General features: G+C 39.3%; 1 protein-coding gene and 1 long non-coding RNA gene across 3 annotated transcripts in view; one reads left to right on the top strand and one right to left on the bottom strand.

Annotated features, from left to right (window-relative positions):
• The window catches only part of hs3st4 (heparan sulfate (glucosamine) 3-O-sulfotransferase 4), a 108,338-nt gene that overhangs the window by 20,685 nt on the left and 70,460 nt on the right, over nucleotides 1–17,193 (top strand). The gene's annotated exons all lie outside the window — the stretch shown is intronic.
• LOC144044910 (uncharacterized) lies at nucleotides 803–6,820 on the bottom strand. Of its 2 annotated transcripts, none has more exons than XR_013291386.1 (3): nucleotides 6,703–6,820; nucleotides 6,040–6,179; nucleotides 803–2,329 (listed from the first exon to the last, which is right to left on the bottom strand). It is a non-coding gene; the product is annotated as an uncharacterized LOC144044910 (long non-coding RNA). The 2 variants fall into 2 exon arrangements; XR_013291385.1 differs by lacking the exon at nucleotides 803–2,329 and adding an exon at nucleotides 4,856–5,916.

Here is a 17,193-nt window from a genome sequence, read left to right as displayed (position 1 = left end):
GTCATTATAATCTACAACTCAAGATCTCTAGTAGATAAAACAGCCACTTGAAATTACAACTCACTGGAAATTATGTTTGTGACTGAGAAGTTTTGATGATCACAGAATCTTTATTTAACCCGGGGTAAGCATGCAGCTAGCCGGTCCCCATCATTAAAAATGGACAGACATACGTTCCATATACTCACTGCTATACTACCTACGGTGTTTACCTGATTTGGATACTCTAAAATTCAGAATCAATCAAGAATCTTTATTGTCATTATGCACGCATAACGAAATTTTGTTGCAGTACATCTTGTTCATTTATTTTCAAATCTGTTTTGATGGTGTTTTGAAGCAAAAAGTTACTTTATGCTTCATAATCATTCATGAATGGTTATAGATAGAAATAATACATATACTTTCCCTAAATTATATGCATTATGATACATGTTCGTCTCTGTGCATCATATAAGATAAATTCAATAACTTGAGCTTTTATTTAGGAGCGTAATGATTAGATCAGTGTTTTATAACCTGTGAAGCCAGAGCACCTATTTTATGTGAGAAAAACCTCATGGTAAACCACCAAACAAATATAGAGTTCAAAGTCAATTTTATTGTCAATTCCTTGACATATGCTGGGCATACAAAGCAATCGAAATATCCTTCTTCGCATTCCCAGGTGCTGGCAAGACACGAAAAACACAAGATATAGTCAACAGTAAAGTGCTCAGGCACTGTCTGAAAGGGAGTATAAAAACAACTAGTATGCAATGTACAAAAAAAGTATGCATACTGAAATATTGATCTTGTTTAATATCATCAGTTTAGTCACAAACGTACCAGTAATTACTCAGTGGGAAATCTGGACATGTATACTTGAACACAAAGCTTATATACTTGGCAGGGAGCAATGATTTGTTACACAGCTTGATCTTCCGTTCATATGAACACTTCAAATCAGCGGTGCCCAAGTCCGGTCCTTGAGAGCTCCTATCCAGCCTGTTTTCTATTAGTGTAGGAGGAGCCAACCGTCAAAAACATGGAGAGGGGCTCTCGAGGACCGAACTTGGGCACACATACTTTAAATCGTCCTTAAGTGTTGAGTTGAGTTTGAGTTTATTTGAACATGAAAAAGAATAAAAAACAAAGCAAAAACAATTAAAGTAATAAACTTACAACAACAAAATAAAATAGCTACAACACAGGCAAAATTCAACAAAGTGCACCTAAAACGATTTTCCATGTTCAAAAGGGACTGGAAAGAAGTCGCAAGACTTATTAAATCCCCACCATTCTCCACAATTTTTTTAGTTTACATCAATGGTAAATAAATAAAAAGTACAAACATATATTGCTGAGGATAGCAAAAGTAACTAATAATGAACCACTCCATAATAATTACATAAAATAAATACTCAGAGAGCTCATCATTATAAATCCACTGAAAAGATAATAAAGTACAACCTAGATCCAAAAAGCCAACAATAACAAAACGCAAGACACGAACCATAGTAAACATAAATACGTAGTCAACAAATCAGCAACACTCCTAATCACTTAGTGGTTGTCTACCCCCCTGTGTGAGTATGAAGAGTCATTTATGGGGACCGAAAAATTAATTGGTCGATCTCCTCTCTTTTAAAAAATCGGTTGATTTATTTTATTTACACAGATTTTTCTCTCTGTTGTAAAATTCAACAAATACTAAAAAACAAACAATGGTAAAAGAGTCAAATGTTTGGACTGTAATTCATATCATTGTTATTTTAAGGCACACACCAAAAAGTTTTTTTTTTAAATTATATATTTTAGGAGTGTTAGAAAAAATTGATTCGGCAATATATCGCGATATTACAGCGCGCAATTCTCGAATCGATTCGATATGCGGCCGAATCGATTTTTAAACATCACATTTTAATGGAAATATTCAACAAAATGTCTTCCTGAGGGTTAGGATTCACACATTAAGCATGGAAGAATGTTATATTAATGGAACACTAAGCCTTAATATTTGATTTCAGTGCTGATTCAGTCACGCTCAACTTTTTGGCATTGTTTTCCCCGATAATTTCTCCTGAAAGCTTATTGAATTCATGCCCATCTATACCATTGTTCTCACAACATGTCACAGCATATTGGGCTGCAAACAACATTGTTTCCAATTACCATTTCCCACATTTGTGATACAATCTGCTGTGCACAATCGAAGCACTCCCTGTAGCCGTGTAGCGAAGGCCCTCTTCTCTCGCTTTCTCGCTCGCTCTGCAATTCGTTTAGTTTTTCCCAGAATAAACTCCGGCAGGCTGCATGCACATTGAACTCCACAAAGGCTTTCAGGCTTCTGAAAATTAATGTGCCATGATAATTAGTTGAGCGGCAGAGAGGGAAGAAATTTCACACCTTGAGTTTGATCATATGTCGTGCAATTTGTCCTGGTTTAATGTGCACACGTTGGCTCATATTAGCCAACACTTGTCGAGTTTCACGTCTCAACGGACGGATTTGTGCAAAAAGACGCAATGGCAGTTGTCTGCTTTAACAGGCGGGTGATTGAGAGGATGTTCTGACTGCTGGGGTCTTCCGACATAGTCCTCAAACGTGGTTTTGGACTGTTTTGTTAGTAGAAAAGAATTATCTGATATCTAAACCTACAGTAGTGAGGATAAGCGGTTCAGAGAATGAATGTGCGAATAAATTATGACAACAAACATTCACCAAAAGAATATCCACTGTGTTGCTCCATTCACTTAAAAAACCATCATGAAAATAAAACCCCCTAAGGCTAATTCCTTTGAAATTCTGTAGTTTACATCTGTATGGAATGACAGTCTTTTTTTAGGCACCACGATTTTTTTTTTTTTAAATAACATATATATACTCAACAAAAATATAAATGCAACACTTTTGTTTTTGCTCCCATTTTTTATGAGATTAACTGAAAGATCTAAAACTTTTTCCACATACACAAATATTGTTCACAAATCAGAATAAATCTGTGATTGCGAGCACTTTTCCTTTGCCGAGATAATCCATCCCATTTTCCTGGTGTGCCATATCAAGATGCTAATTAGACGCCATGATTAGTGCATGGGTGTGCCTTAGACTGCCCCCCCCCCCCCAAAAAAAAACTCTGCAAAGTGCAGTTTTGTTTTATTGGGGGGCCTGGGGACTCCAGTCAACTGACTGGTTGGGGGATGAGATTATCTCAGCAAAGAAGAAGGGCTCACTATCACAGATGTAGATTGGTTTGTGAACAATATTTGAGAGAAATGGTTGTATTGTGTGTGTGGATAAAAAATGGGAGCAAAAACAAAAGTATTGCATGTATATTTTTGTTGAGTAGACAAATGAGGGTTACATAAAAGAACATTTACTGTATTTGACTTTTTTTTTTTAAACTGAGAATAGACATTCCAACAAAAATTAAAGGGTACCATTATAAAAAAGAAACATCTCGGATTTAACCAGAAAACCTTACAGAAGAAAAGAAAAATAAGTCAGTTCTGCCCAAATAGTAGAGAATACTGCCAATTTTTCTGTTTTGTTTTGCTTAATATACCCTGAGCCAGTGTTGGGCAAGTTACTTCCAAAATGTAACATATTTTATATTACTAGTCACTTGCATTTGAAAGTAATGTTTCTTTACAATATTACCATCTGTGTAGAATTACTCAAGTTTAAGTTACTTTTGAGTAACTTTTTTTTCAAACTTTTCGGGGATTAATTTATTTGTTTACAATCATAGCTGGTAAAATGAACTTGTAATGAGGACCTTTAAGTAGATAGCGTGTGGTATAATGTTAAATATTTTTACTCTATTGGGTGAGATCACTAAGTTTGATTCATATTTGTATTAAGATGTATATTTTTCCAAATACAAATATTGGAACTGGTATTTGGTCCGGTAAATAAATAATCCCAGACTGTACACGATGAATAAAATTATCAACATACTTAAATTAATTTATATACAAGGGAAAGATGATTCATATTGCCAACGTGTGCCCCCTTATCAATAGCATAATGTATTATTATTATTTTTTTTTACATATGGTAAATTTGTATGTAAAGAAATTGGCTAAAAAAATAATAGTGATAAAGTATAATTGATAACTGCTCTAACAAAATGGATGGATGAATGGATGGATGTGTGTAATAAAAGCAAAAATATCTTTGCTATGTTCACACTGCAGCCCAATTCAGACTTTATTTTTTTTTCACATATTTGTAACATGGCTTTGTTGCAACATGGCCCTGGTTGATCTCATACTCTGCTGCCACCTGCTGGCCGTTTTGGTAATAGCTACCATTGCTTCAAGCATTCTCTTCAGTTCAGAGGCTGCATCAAAACCTTCTGAATGCTCTAAGCATTAAAAAAACAAAAACAATATGTCTTTGGGACCATGATAATATTTAATAGATAGAACATATTTATATGTTTTTGGGAGCAAATAAGTTAACAAAAGGCTTTTTATCAACATTTTTGCCCCTCAAAATTGAATTATGTGTTAATTCTTTCCACATTTTATGTTATGAGGCTGTCTTCCACATTTTTTGTATCTGCTGCATGCTCTCATCCTCCTCTTTTTCCAATCAGTTAATTACTTGCATAATTTAAAATGAAAGAAAAAATCATTTGACATGAAAAAATATTCTGAATGTCATACACAAGTATTAAATGCTTTACTTTATTGCATGTAGTTGTGTTTATTGCTCTAACACAACCTATGCTACCTTCTGCTGAAGGACCATCTGCGGTCAAAATTAATAGTGTGATTAATCTGTGTTTATACATGATAAATGCAATATTTTTTTGTGATTAATCATTGAGTTAACACTAATTTTGTCACAAAATAATGTCCTATTCATCGCAGCAGGAGCACACCCGAAAGTTTGCTAAACCTCATCATGTCTGTAAACGTGACACACATGTTGTCTTGGACTAATTTGTACTATATTGGTTGAAACTGTTTGGGGTCTTGCAAATTCCAACAACAAACACAACATCCGGCGTGTTGCTCTGTTCACTTAAAAATGCATTTGTCTGTCTTGAACGATGCTCAATGCAACCCCGTGCCCTCGCCCACCTTCCTGCCTCCTCGCCATGCGGGCTGATTGCAGGTAGAAAGTGTTTCCTGATTACATGTTCAAAGTGTAAAGCAGCAGGATCCTCCAGTTCGGGTGGGAGAAGCAGTCAGTACTCATCACCTTTGCCCAAATTGGATGACTTTAATTGCCTTCTAATTATTCCGTTTTCTTTAATACAGCTTGACAGATGTCCCCAAATAATAAAATGCATCATTTTCCAGTAAAAGGAGTGATGACTGGGGAGATGTACTGGCAAATTATTCCCACTTTTAATGAGGCTGTGGGTTGCATAGACGTTTTGACATCAGAGAGGTTGTGTGCCCAAGTGCTACTCCATTGATTTGCTACACGACTTAATTGATTTTAAAGCTTTTTTTTTTTTTTTTTTCGTTGAAAGGAACAGCACAAAATATCCAAAGCTTTTTTTTCTGTCAACTTTTCAGTCACCGTTAATTTCTCGGGCAAAAAAATGAAAGCAATCATCCAACCTCCTGTTGTTGTCAGGCAATTAGCACAGAAGCACAAAAGGTCTGGAATCAAATAAAAGAAAGTCAACAAGTACAAGTACTCAAGTAGGGGGAATTGGCATTACCTTTACTGCAATGGCTATAAAGATTCTAATTATAAATTCTCTTTGTAAAGCTTCAGGCTAGTGCGCAGAGGGACTTGTAGCTCCTGTTTAAGACCAAATTTACCTTGGAATGCAAAGTGCTTTAATTTATAGGCAACAGTTTTACCCCAATGCAAAGGGTTGTGCCACTAAGCACACACACAGATAAAAGCCAGGCCTGGACATGTAGATGAATGGTAGACCACCATAAAGTAAAGTTGGCAGAATGACTGTAAATGAAAGTAAAGAACGACTGTCAAGAATGTTGTTGCACCAAGCAAAGCAATTACAGACACAAATTGGCTTCTTTATACTTTCCACAAACAGGCATCTTAGCTTCATTGAAGACTCACTTTTGTAAAAGTTGTACAACAACTGTTGTAAAAGTGTGCCTTGTGGTTTTCTGGTGAGCAGTTCAGGGTTTTCCCCGCCTCTCCCCCCAAGTCGCCTGTGATCGGTTTCAGCTCACCCCAGACTGCCATGAGGTCCAACACTAGAAAATGAATGAAATGTTTTTGAGGTGACAGTACAAATGCTGACCATGGACAAGGCCACATGGACAAGACAGTTTTCAGTTGAAAATATGCTCATCTGATAGCTGACAGCATTCATGAAAACAGATACATATTTATACTGAAACTACTATGTATTCAGCGAGGTCTCAATCTTAAAGGTTACACAAAAGCTTTTGACAAAATGGCTGCTTTTGAAGTGAAGTCAGGGTCAAATATTAAATGGATGGAAATGGAAATCACATTGTAGCAGTATGAGAATTGAGCACAAATGTTGCCATTTCACAGTACTGCAATTGCAGTAATTAAACAAGCTACAGTAACTTCTTTTTATGAACATATGGAATATTTTTGACATTACCAAAACAATAGAATTGCTCTAAATGCAATTAAAATGTAATACAGTGCAAAAGTACTTGAAAAATGGTGGATCAAACCATTTTCAATCAAATGGTGGGTGTAGTGTATTATTGTTGCTTAAATATTACTTTTAAACTCACTTACTTCCTCTTTTTGTCCGTAAACCCTTTTAAACAGGCCGCGTGCCCAACATGACGTCAACAAGTCTCTCTCTCTCTCTTTCTCTCTCTCTCTCTTTCACTTTCTCTTTCTCTCTCTCTTTATATATATATATATAGATATATATATATGTCATGTTTGGGTTCTGTTGTGTGTCTCCCTTGGTCTTGTTAAGTGTAATCCTGCCCTTCCTCGTGTCAACCAATCAGTGCCCTCAGCCACTTGTGTCTTGCCACAGGTGTGTTTTGTTGTGTCATTAGTGTGTGTGTGTGTATGTAGTCTCCTGTCTCCCCTCTGTCTGTGTCGATTCATTGTCGTTTTCCTCCCGTCCAGCTGCCAGTTTTTTGCCTTGGTGTCCTCCCCACGTTTTGTTTCCTTGCCATTTGGAGTTCGCTTTTGTTTTGAATAATTAAAATCCTCTGCCTCCTTGCCCTGCTTCCCTGCGTTTGGGTCCTCGGAATTAATCGGTATCGAATCGAATCGTGACCTATGAGTCGTGATACGAATTGAATCGCCAGGTACTACGCAATTCACACCCCTAATTTATATATATATTGTATAGCTATAAGTTTCTAGCTTGTAAAAAAACATCTATATATTCGATATATATATAAATTTGGGGGTGCTTCAGCACCAATGACAAAAAGGGGAGGCACTGTGTTTAGTTGCTTGTACTGACTCTTAAAAAAAAAAAAGGGGGGGGGGGGAACAAACAAACAAAAAAACAGCTTTAACCACCTTCACCCCACCCCATATAGCCTACTGTTCAGGCCGATGCAGAGTCCATATTTGGTTACCTTGGTGACTAGGGGTGGAGCTAGGGTTGCACTTTCACTCCTGAATAAAAAAAAAAGGACAATATTTTCCAGCATGGATGCAGCTCTTCATCACCAATTCACCGTATGACACTGGACACCTCCTCAAACACAAATATGTCGATAAGCATCACTGTTATGTAACAGAAATAGGTAAACAAAATATTTACTCAGTTGTTTAATTCAACACTTGATGAGCAGTCCGCCACTGCAGAGACTACTATTTGTATATAAACTATTCAAAAGTCAATTTGCCATAATACTGTATGCCCCGTGTAAACAATACATGCATTATGCATTTCCTGCCAGTAGCAGATAGCCTACATCTTGCTTATAAGAGCGCTGCAGATCATTTCAATGCTGTTAGACCACAAAAAGCAACAAAGATGATGAAATATCAACATTTTGGCGCTGGAGTGCAAACACGAGCACGTTGGCTTGGACTGCACGCACGCCTCCGGGTGCGATCCTGATGCTGTTTGCTTTGCCTTCGCCGGCCTCTTTATTACCACGCTCCCTAATGCTTTCGTTTAATGTGCTCTCTCAGGTCACATATCGCGCTGGCGGCCACACACCGCTCCCTCCAAATCCGCCCCGTCAATGCCAGCCAATGAAGGCACGATCCCGCGTCAGCGTACTGGTCCTTTTGGGGCAAATTTGCAGGCATTTGCACTTCATCAAGAGCTCAAATTAATGAACACAGTTTTCAGAAAGGACAGAGAGGCTTATATGAGATGATGTAGATTGTCCTCATTTTTTGTTAATTGTAGTCATTACGATTAAGTAATGATCTTAAAATAATCACATAAACAAATAATATTAGATGAAGCCACACTTGCAGAAGCACTGATTAATAATAATAATAATAACAATAATAATAATAATAATAATAAAAATAATAATTTAATTATTGGCAAATATCTTACTAATCTTAAATTATTTTACTTTATTATTTTAATACAATTACTCTTTAAATTTATTATTTCAACTTCTTTAAAAATGTAAAATTTTATAACAATTATATTTTTGACAAATTATATTATTTACAATAAATTGGTTAATTCATTAAAAATAATAAACAATTATATTAGGGATGTTCAATACCATTTTTTTCCCAGACCGATTCCAGTACGAGCACTTAACTCTTATGTCGTCAAGATGCTTATATCGAGTACTATTTCGAGCTCTTGATCGTAAAAAAGGCCAATACTGATATTGTCGGAGTATCGATATCTTAAAATAAAGGGTTTCGGCCCGATACCAATACCTGGTATCGATACTCGCCCATGCCTGAATTTGACATAAACATTTAACATGCATTTATTCCCTTAAAGAATAAACACTAATACAAAAATGTTTATTTTAATAATTTGAATTATTGATTGATTGATTTATAAATCACATTTATTTTAATAACTAATTGACTAGTTTAATGACATATTGCTAATGGATTAATAAAAAAATAAATAAAGAATGAATAATTACATTTTCATTTACCAATTTTAGGGGGAAAAACATCTTAATCAATGCAGCAAATTATTGCAAGATCCTAAAACGTTGGTGGGTCGAAATAAAGAACGGGCATTGGCGTTGATTATTAGCAGATTTGTGTTCATAAACATTATTAAATCAATGTCTTTTATGCTACGTATCGTAAATAGTAGTGGTGGTGGTGGGGGAAGCACCCAATTGAGTGTGATGGATGTTTAATAAAACATGTGCTCATCGGCAGCTGTGTGTACGTGTGTGTGTGTGTGTGTGTGCGTCTGTGTGTATATTCTATATAACCTAGTTGAAATTCAGCAACGGATAAAATGAATAATTCTCATCTTAGAGATTAGCCTTTTTTTTTTTGGTGTGTGTGTGTGTGGCCGCCCGCTTTTTCCCGCAGATAAACATCAGATTTCATCCGATTTGATTGTCCTCATCCGATGATACGGACGCCGTCAGATGCCAGGCGTCATTTTTGTTGTTGGCTCGCATTTTGCTCAATTTGGCGCCGTGTCAACTTTGCCCAGCCAGCACCTTTCAATCAACACAAGCATAAACATGCCACCAATGTCCTAGCATGCGTGTGTGTGTGTGCGCTTTTCGATTGAATGATGTATTATCCTGCTTGCTGGCCTGTAACCGGGAGCTTGTTTCTGCTACAGAATTTGAATGATGATGATGGCGACGTCTCCTTTTTGTTTGACTGAGATTAAAATATTGGAGAGCAGACAAGTAAAAGATGAGGAGATGCGTCCCAAAATTTAAATGCGACTGATTCATATTTGGCCAGAATGCAGTGAAGTGGACTGATTTATACGAGCTTTTAAGCCCCTGCATGTAAAGCCTTATTTTCCCTGTTCAATGGAGGACATGTTGTTTAATTCAGCGGTGAGGACATAAAGCTCCTGGCTGGCAAGGTTTTCTGCTGGGAGGCTATGTACGCGACACAAATTGCCCGAGACTAGATAAATAAATATATAAATAAGATACAGAGAAACATGAAAAACGCACAAGCTGGCGCCGTCATATATATTGTTTATGTCCCATTAATATCTCACAACATCACCGCCCCTGCTCTTCACTTCATGAAAGCGTACAGCACACATTGCTTTAGGCTATGCTCGTGCACGGCGCTCGCCGTGCTATGTGCTTGAATGCAACGTGTGGAAAAATAACTGCTCCCCAAGAGCAAACGCATTAAAAAATTACATTGCATTCTCACGGTTGGAGAGATTTTCTTTTTTAGATGTAATCATGGTGCCCAAGGGCAATTTTGCATTAAGTGTGATACACATACACAGTGATACACGGGGCACATTTGAACATTTCCCCCCCTTACCTTACAATCAAAGAGAAAAAGTTCAGTTCTCAGATGAAGATTATCCTGGCCGGTTGTCCTGTGGTGTGGGGTGGGCAAAGAGATCTGATCAGTAAACAGTTGGACTGACAATCACAAATGTTAAAACCAAAGCTGGGCAAAACCGTTGTACGTTGGCCCGTCAATCACAATGCCTGCCCACCTTTTGGCGAGTGCTTTATGACGCAACGCCTTGAGACAATACATGCATTGTTCACCGACTCAAGCAGGTTTACGTCCGTAGATCGGGTTTAGTACAGACAGTCCTTCTCAGTCCGAGTATTTATCATAAAGCACTCTTTTGCCCACCTCTGGTTAAACCTGTTCAATATTTACGATAGCAAATCCTTATATGCATGGTCAACGGTTAAGAATGCTTGTGTGTGACTTGAAATGAAACCACGCCCAATCAGGAAACTGGTGCCAGACACAAAAAGGATAGGAAAACCTCCCTCAAAATAAACGTTTTGTTTGTCAATGGCCGCGCATTTTACAGCGCAATCCTTGTGGGAGCAGCAGGGGTGCATGGCCCTTCCGTCCGGCGATCTCGAGGAAGCTCCTTCCGAAGCTGGAGGTCGGCATCGCGTCCAAAATCTTTTCGGGTGAACCGATGATAGGTAGCAGCCAGGAGTGGACAGAGTCCAGGATACGCCACAATGGAGTACATCCATGCGGTCGGGAACGAGAAGTGGACGAAGCTTGTTCCAGCGCCCGTTTTCGTTTCACCAGCTGGCCCCCGCGTTTACCCCGGCAACGCTGTTAACGCCGGTATGAGTTGTTTACGTTTTTATATTCCGCCCCCGGAAAGAGGTTGCCAGTTGACTTTAGGAATAATGACTACCACGGGGAATTACTTCTCGCGCATGCGCTGAAGGTACGTAATAGTCGTGTCGGTGCGGTGTGTATTGACGTCATTTTTCTACGCGACGTGCCGACGTCTGGGCCGACGCCACGGTCGGTAGGCGTTGGTCACATTTGGCCGACGTCGGATTGGTGTATCTAGGCCTTTAGGCCCTGTGATGTCATGTTTAGTCGACAGCTGCAGTGGCTGTAAATGTCAAAATGACCGTTCCTTCAGATGGACAAAAAGGGGTGGATTTTTCTGCTTAATTCATGCCCCAAAATCAGAATAGAATATAGAATAGAATAATTTCTATTGTAATTTCTTAAGGTACAATAACCATACAAAGACATCTAATATCAGTACATAATGTTTTAATAAAAGGTGCACGGAAACTAGTGATTCCCTATCACTCACTTTGCCATATATCTAAATATGTAAATAGTGAAGTTGTGACATATCATGACCTAACTGTTTTTCAAACGTGTCTATATAACGTTGTCGTTGGCAAATAAAAGCAATTATCATGGGCTCAAGTCACTAAGCATTCCCAGCCATCGCTCACCTCTGTTGTGCTAGGAAAGAGTGTGTGTAAGGTACGGAAAGCATGGAGCTCGACACACTGCAATTCATTGTGTCAAGCGAGAATCGGAATGGGAATTCAAGGGCCATAAAGACAAGCATGACCGCACTATTTTCTATATGGACAGCAAAGATGCACACACCCCTAAAATGAAGCCTTTCTATTTTCTTCCCCTCTTCATGCTATTAAAAATGAATAGCGTGCCAACATGGGCCTCGATCCGCTAGGCAGCCAATGAACTCGGGATGCGCGGCGGACTCGCTCGCAGATGTTAAGATGCATGAATTATGCAAAAGCCGACTATTCCAATATTCCCCACAATGTGCAATCGTCTCCATCGCATGGGCGACGCAGGTGCCGCGACATGGCGTATATTTACCCGTCATGCCAAAAAAAGAAAAAGAGAACTGTGTCCAATTATGCAATTTTCACTTCAATCGAGGTAATCTCATCTGAACTCGGCAGGCAGATTAAGTGGATGCAAGGAATACTGGCGGGGGAACGTGATCGACCGAATGGATCTTGTGCACGCCCGAGGCATTGTTTAGCCATCAAAACAGGCCCTGTTCCAAGCCCAGCTCACACAAAGAAATCCGGAATTAATTGGCGACACCAAAGTAGAGGCAAACACAACTTTTCCTCCCCGTGTCCAAGCACTCTCTAGTACGACTGACTGACTTTCATGTCTCATCCTCCTCTCTTCCCATGCCAAGGCTTAGCTGCTGAGCGCAACGGTTAACCTCGCCGCCCCCTGCTTCTCCGGGAATATCCTGGCTCAAATTTAAAGCGATGAGGTGGTAATTGAAAGATTGTGACTGACGCGCCGATAATTGGGGTCCACCGCAAGTTTTGCGTCTTGTGTCTGGGATCCGGGGCCAGGGGCTTACTCAGCAGACGCGCTCCCACCTTCCGCGGGTGCAATAACGCTCTCCAATGACTTGTTTTAACCCCATTTTGCAAGTTGCCCTCCGACGTGGCTATCGGCTGTCCCGCGCTCCGAGTGCTGAGGCCTGTGGAGAAGCGAGGCTCGGCGGCGGGGGCGGGCGGGGACTAAGTGTCGCGACTGGGCAGCAGCCATGTTTACCCGTGAGCCGCTCCACACTGTGACACGCGGCGCGTTGGCTGCGACTAATAAATCACTGAGGGTCTGATGTGCGTCAATGGCAACGTGGTGTCACTTACATACTTGATTAGCATGTCTGTCACTTTGCCTTACGCTTAACATAACTCCAGCTGCGAGAGTCAATTCACGCTGCCCACGGGCATGACGCTGATGAGCGATCCCTCAAATTGACAATCTGCCACAACGTGTCAACAAATGTGCGTCTCACACACATAGTATTTTTTATTTTTTTGCATATGAAGGATCCATTTACATATGATGTACACTCCCCTCCAAAAGTATTCATCTTAAAAGGCACATGGCAATACAATGCGCTTCACATAATCAAAAGTATAACATTTAAAAGCATTAACAAACAAGAGAATGAAAGACATTTGAAAGCAAAGTAAAGTAAACAAATAAAAAGTAGATTCCTGAAAATACTAAACGCACATACACCACAAGCACAAGATTTCGGAGAATGTGATTTTAAAAATGCTTTGCAACACTTTAATAATATTAATAATAGGTATGGGAAACCTGGACTTCAAAGCATTTACTCTTGGGGCTGGTTTCACTTCTATAGGCAGCTCATTCCATTTATGTGCAGCGTAACAGCTAGGTTTCCATGCTAGCAGACTTTTTTTTTTAGTTGTTATGTCATTGTTTTAAAGAGAAAACGTGCAATTCTCTTTGTTATGAGCAGGGTTGGGAGGGTTACTTTTAAGACAGACAGACAGACAGATAGATAGATATCCAATAAATATGGAGAAAAGGGACAAATTATGCTTTTAAAAGCACATTTCCATTGTCATTTCACCCCCACGCACGCATGCTCTAATAATGCTATGAGGATGACCATGCGTGACATTAACTGCAAAATGAACTTTTATCCCAGTCACGAGTTTAGCCATATTGTGTATGGTGAATTGGTGGGAGGGATATTTGTTCGGAAGATGTAACTCAGATTAATGTTGTAGCGGCAGCTAGCAAGAAGTTCAGCGTAGCATGCCGCAGGATCGACTCTCATCTGAAACTTTTTATTTGTTAAAGATAAATCGGTCCTTCAGCAAGACAAGCATGTTCCAAAAAGTAAATACCGGTCGCCACTTACTTCCTCTTTTTGTTCCATAAACCCTTTTAAACAGGCCGCGTGCGCGACATGATGTCAACAAGTCTCTCTCTCTCTCTCTCTCTCTCTCTTTCACGCTGGCTCGCTCTCATCGTAGAACTTGTCATCCCTCGAAATAATCCCCATTTCTAATAAATGTAACTGTAATCTGATTACATGTTTTGTCCTGTAACTGTAACGGAATACAGTTAAACATTTTTTTAATCTGATTACGTAACGGCGGTACATGTATTCCGTCACGCCCCAAGCCTGGTTACGAGTAGTTTGATGGTAAACTTCAACTGGGAGGAGCAAAAATATGCTTAAAGCAAGTCAAGTCAAAGCTAGATGAATATTCATCAACGAAAGATTAAGCAGACACTTGTAAGAATGGTTATTTCGGGAAACATGCGTTCCTTGGCAGTCGAGTCTTAAGACCCTCAAGAATAGTGTGTTACACAGTTCAATAATAACTTCAGTTTTAACGTACTGTACAGTATCGCCAATCTGGAATTGTCGAACAAAATTTTCAACATTTCCTTTGGTAAGGGTCACTACATATCTTGCTTAAACTATCTCGAAATGCTTTGGATGGGGCATTGATCAAAGTAAATATACTGTCCTAAAAAGAAGCGTAACCAATCTCAAGCATACTGAACAAGCATTATAGCGCTAACATCGAAAGTTGTTGATAGGATGATTAGCAAGCGTTATAGCCAGCAACATGATTGATTCTCTCCCCATGTTTCTGCCTTTGAAAAAGTCCAGTGTTTTGGGCAGAGAAAAGTAATGACTCAACATTAACAAGCAGCTAAGCTGCACATTTTCTTCTTTGAGCTCCAATTTGGCGATGCTAATTTTGTCGCGCACAACAGATATGCTCAATTCTCAGCATTTAAGCCCATTTGGCATGTAAATATATGTAAATTTAACTTAAGAGATGTTGGCCCAGGGACTTACATTTGATATTCTATTACAGAAAAGTGAGTGAATACCATGACCACAAGTCATTTAGCTTCGTCATTGGACCAAAGTGTAATTAAACAACTTATAGGTTATAAACAGTGTAACCTTGCATGTTTTACACCCTTGTTTTATTTACACACTATGACTCACTGATTCAGTCGGGCTGATGTCACGCCCGATGCTGAAGAAACGTGTATTTTATAAGTAGCATGTACTGTGTGTGTGCGTGCGTGTGTGGTTGATAACTCCTCTCAGAATGTTATGTAAACAGCATGCCTGTGTTCAGATATGGGAATTAGTGTCCCGCCTAAGCGTATGTTAACTTGCGCTCGCCTCAGTCCCACCCATCTGTCAAAACTTTGGTGGAAAACATTGCGAGGGACGCATATGGCTGAGTGTGATGGCGGCTGAGGAGAAACGTGTTCCATGGAAAAGGTTTATCTTGACTGAACACGGAATAAATAATCAAAAAGTTTGACGGTTCACAGTTTGACTGTTTTTAACTGAATATGTTATTTTCTTCAAAGGCCAATTTGTTAAATATACCTTTGATGCGACGAGAACGGCAAAGCAACAAAAATCAGGGTAATCAAGAAATTCTGCATCTTCATTTGCTGCTTGGCAGAGGCCATTCTAGGATCAGAGGTTTAGGGGTGCTATAAAGAGGTTTAGGGGTGCTGGGTAGCTTGTCGTGGTTTAGGGGTACTTCCCGCTCCCAAAATTGCATGGGAAGTCAGTGAGTAAACCGAAGTGAACGGCCAAAGCGGCCACTCGTTTTTCCAGCTGTGCAAGCAGCCATATTCCACCCTGCTTTAGAGATCCCTCAAATAAAGAAAACAGTCCATGACCAGTAATTGAAACCTTGACTATTCAAAGCCACGGTAAACCGTCAAACCATAATCGGCACATGCCTACTTGGGAGGAAACACTGAAGTGTCCAGAAGAGACGTCAACTGATATGTGCTTGCTTTTGTAATTTCTGCAAGTAGTTGAACTTGTGACAAATCTGTGCAACCAACATGTAACCAACAGTGGTAAAAGTCAACCCTTGTACTACTAATAGACAAAACTTGGAGTTGTATAGACAAACATACTAGAATACTTCCTGTGTTATATATTGGGAAAAAAACATATATGTTAATAAGTGCACAGTGACTGTCTGTGGAAAAGCATCAATATCGTATCCATCTGAGAAAAAAGACAGCCAGCACTTGCATGTGAATTTTGTCACTGAGATCACTGAGAAATTAATTATTGCCTGCATCAGAGTTTCATGTTAAGTATAATGACTTTCTTTGGCCCACGGCATCGCAACAATCTCCTTCCTCCAAAATGCGCACTCTGAACTAAATGTCTTAATTTCCCTGCGTCCTGTAACATCATAATGATGTAAGTAAATGCAATCTTCAGCATTGCTTTGCTTAACTCGTAATGCTTTTGTCCATGCCATGTGTGATACACAAGAAAACAATTTTGTGTCTATTCCAAACACAAAGAAAGTTAGTGGTTGTTTTTAGGCCACAGAGTCACAAAATTGGGACGTATTTTATCTGTAAACGAAATAATGGTAAAAGGAAAACTACGCTGCAGCAAAATGGCGACTGTGATGGAACAGTGCAAAATCTTCAGCACTTTAGCGGCAGTCGTTGACGTCCCCCATTGACCAGATACTACAAAACGTACCTGCTTTTGTCTGTGGAACAGCATCAACATTGTGTTGCCACCTCTTTAATATGCCTGAATTTCTCATTGAGGGTCATGAATTAATCAGAGAAATTAATGATTGCCAGATCAGTGCTTGGTGTTCCATTACACCACAAAAGCATCAATAGTGTATCCATCTGAGACAAAAAGACAGCCAGCACTTGCATGTGTTTGAATTTTGTCACTGAGATTCATGTACTAATCACTGAGAAATTAATTATTGCTTACATCAGAGTTTCATGTTGCTTCACACCAAAGTATAATGACTTTCTTTGGCCCACGGCCCCACAACAATCTCCTTCCCCCGGAATGTGCACTCCAAAATAAATGCCTCAATTTCAGTCTGTTCAGGGATGCTGTTGTTTAATATTAAACACTCCGACAGCTTTGTAATTAAATGTTATCAGAGCAAACACGCTTTGCGCAGCGTCAATGGGAGCCTTTTATTTATTTATTTATTTTGAAGCGACGGTATCCTCCCAGCAGGAGGTGTCAGCGTGTGTTAC

Source organism: Vanacampus margaritifer, chromosome 2, assembly GCF_051991255.1.
Source record: "Vanacampus margaritifer isolate UIUO_Vmar chromosome 2, RoL_Vmar_1.0, whole genome shotgun sequence".
Classification (NCBI taxonomy): domain Eukaryota; kingdom Metazoa; phylum Chordata; class Actinopteri; order Syngnathiformes; family Syngnathidae; genus Vanacampus; species Vanacampus margaritifer.
This window is presented reverse-complemented; position numbering and strand designations above follow the sequence as displayed.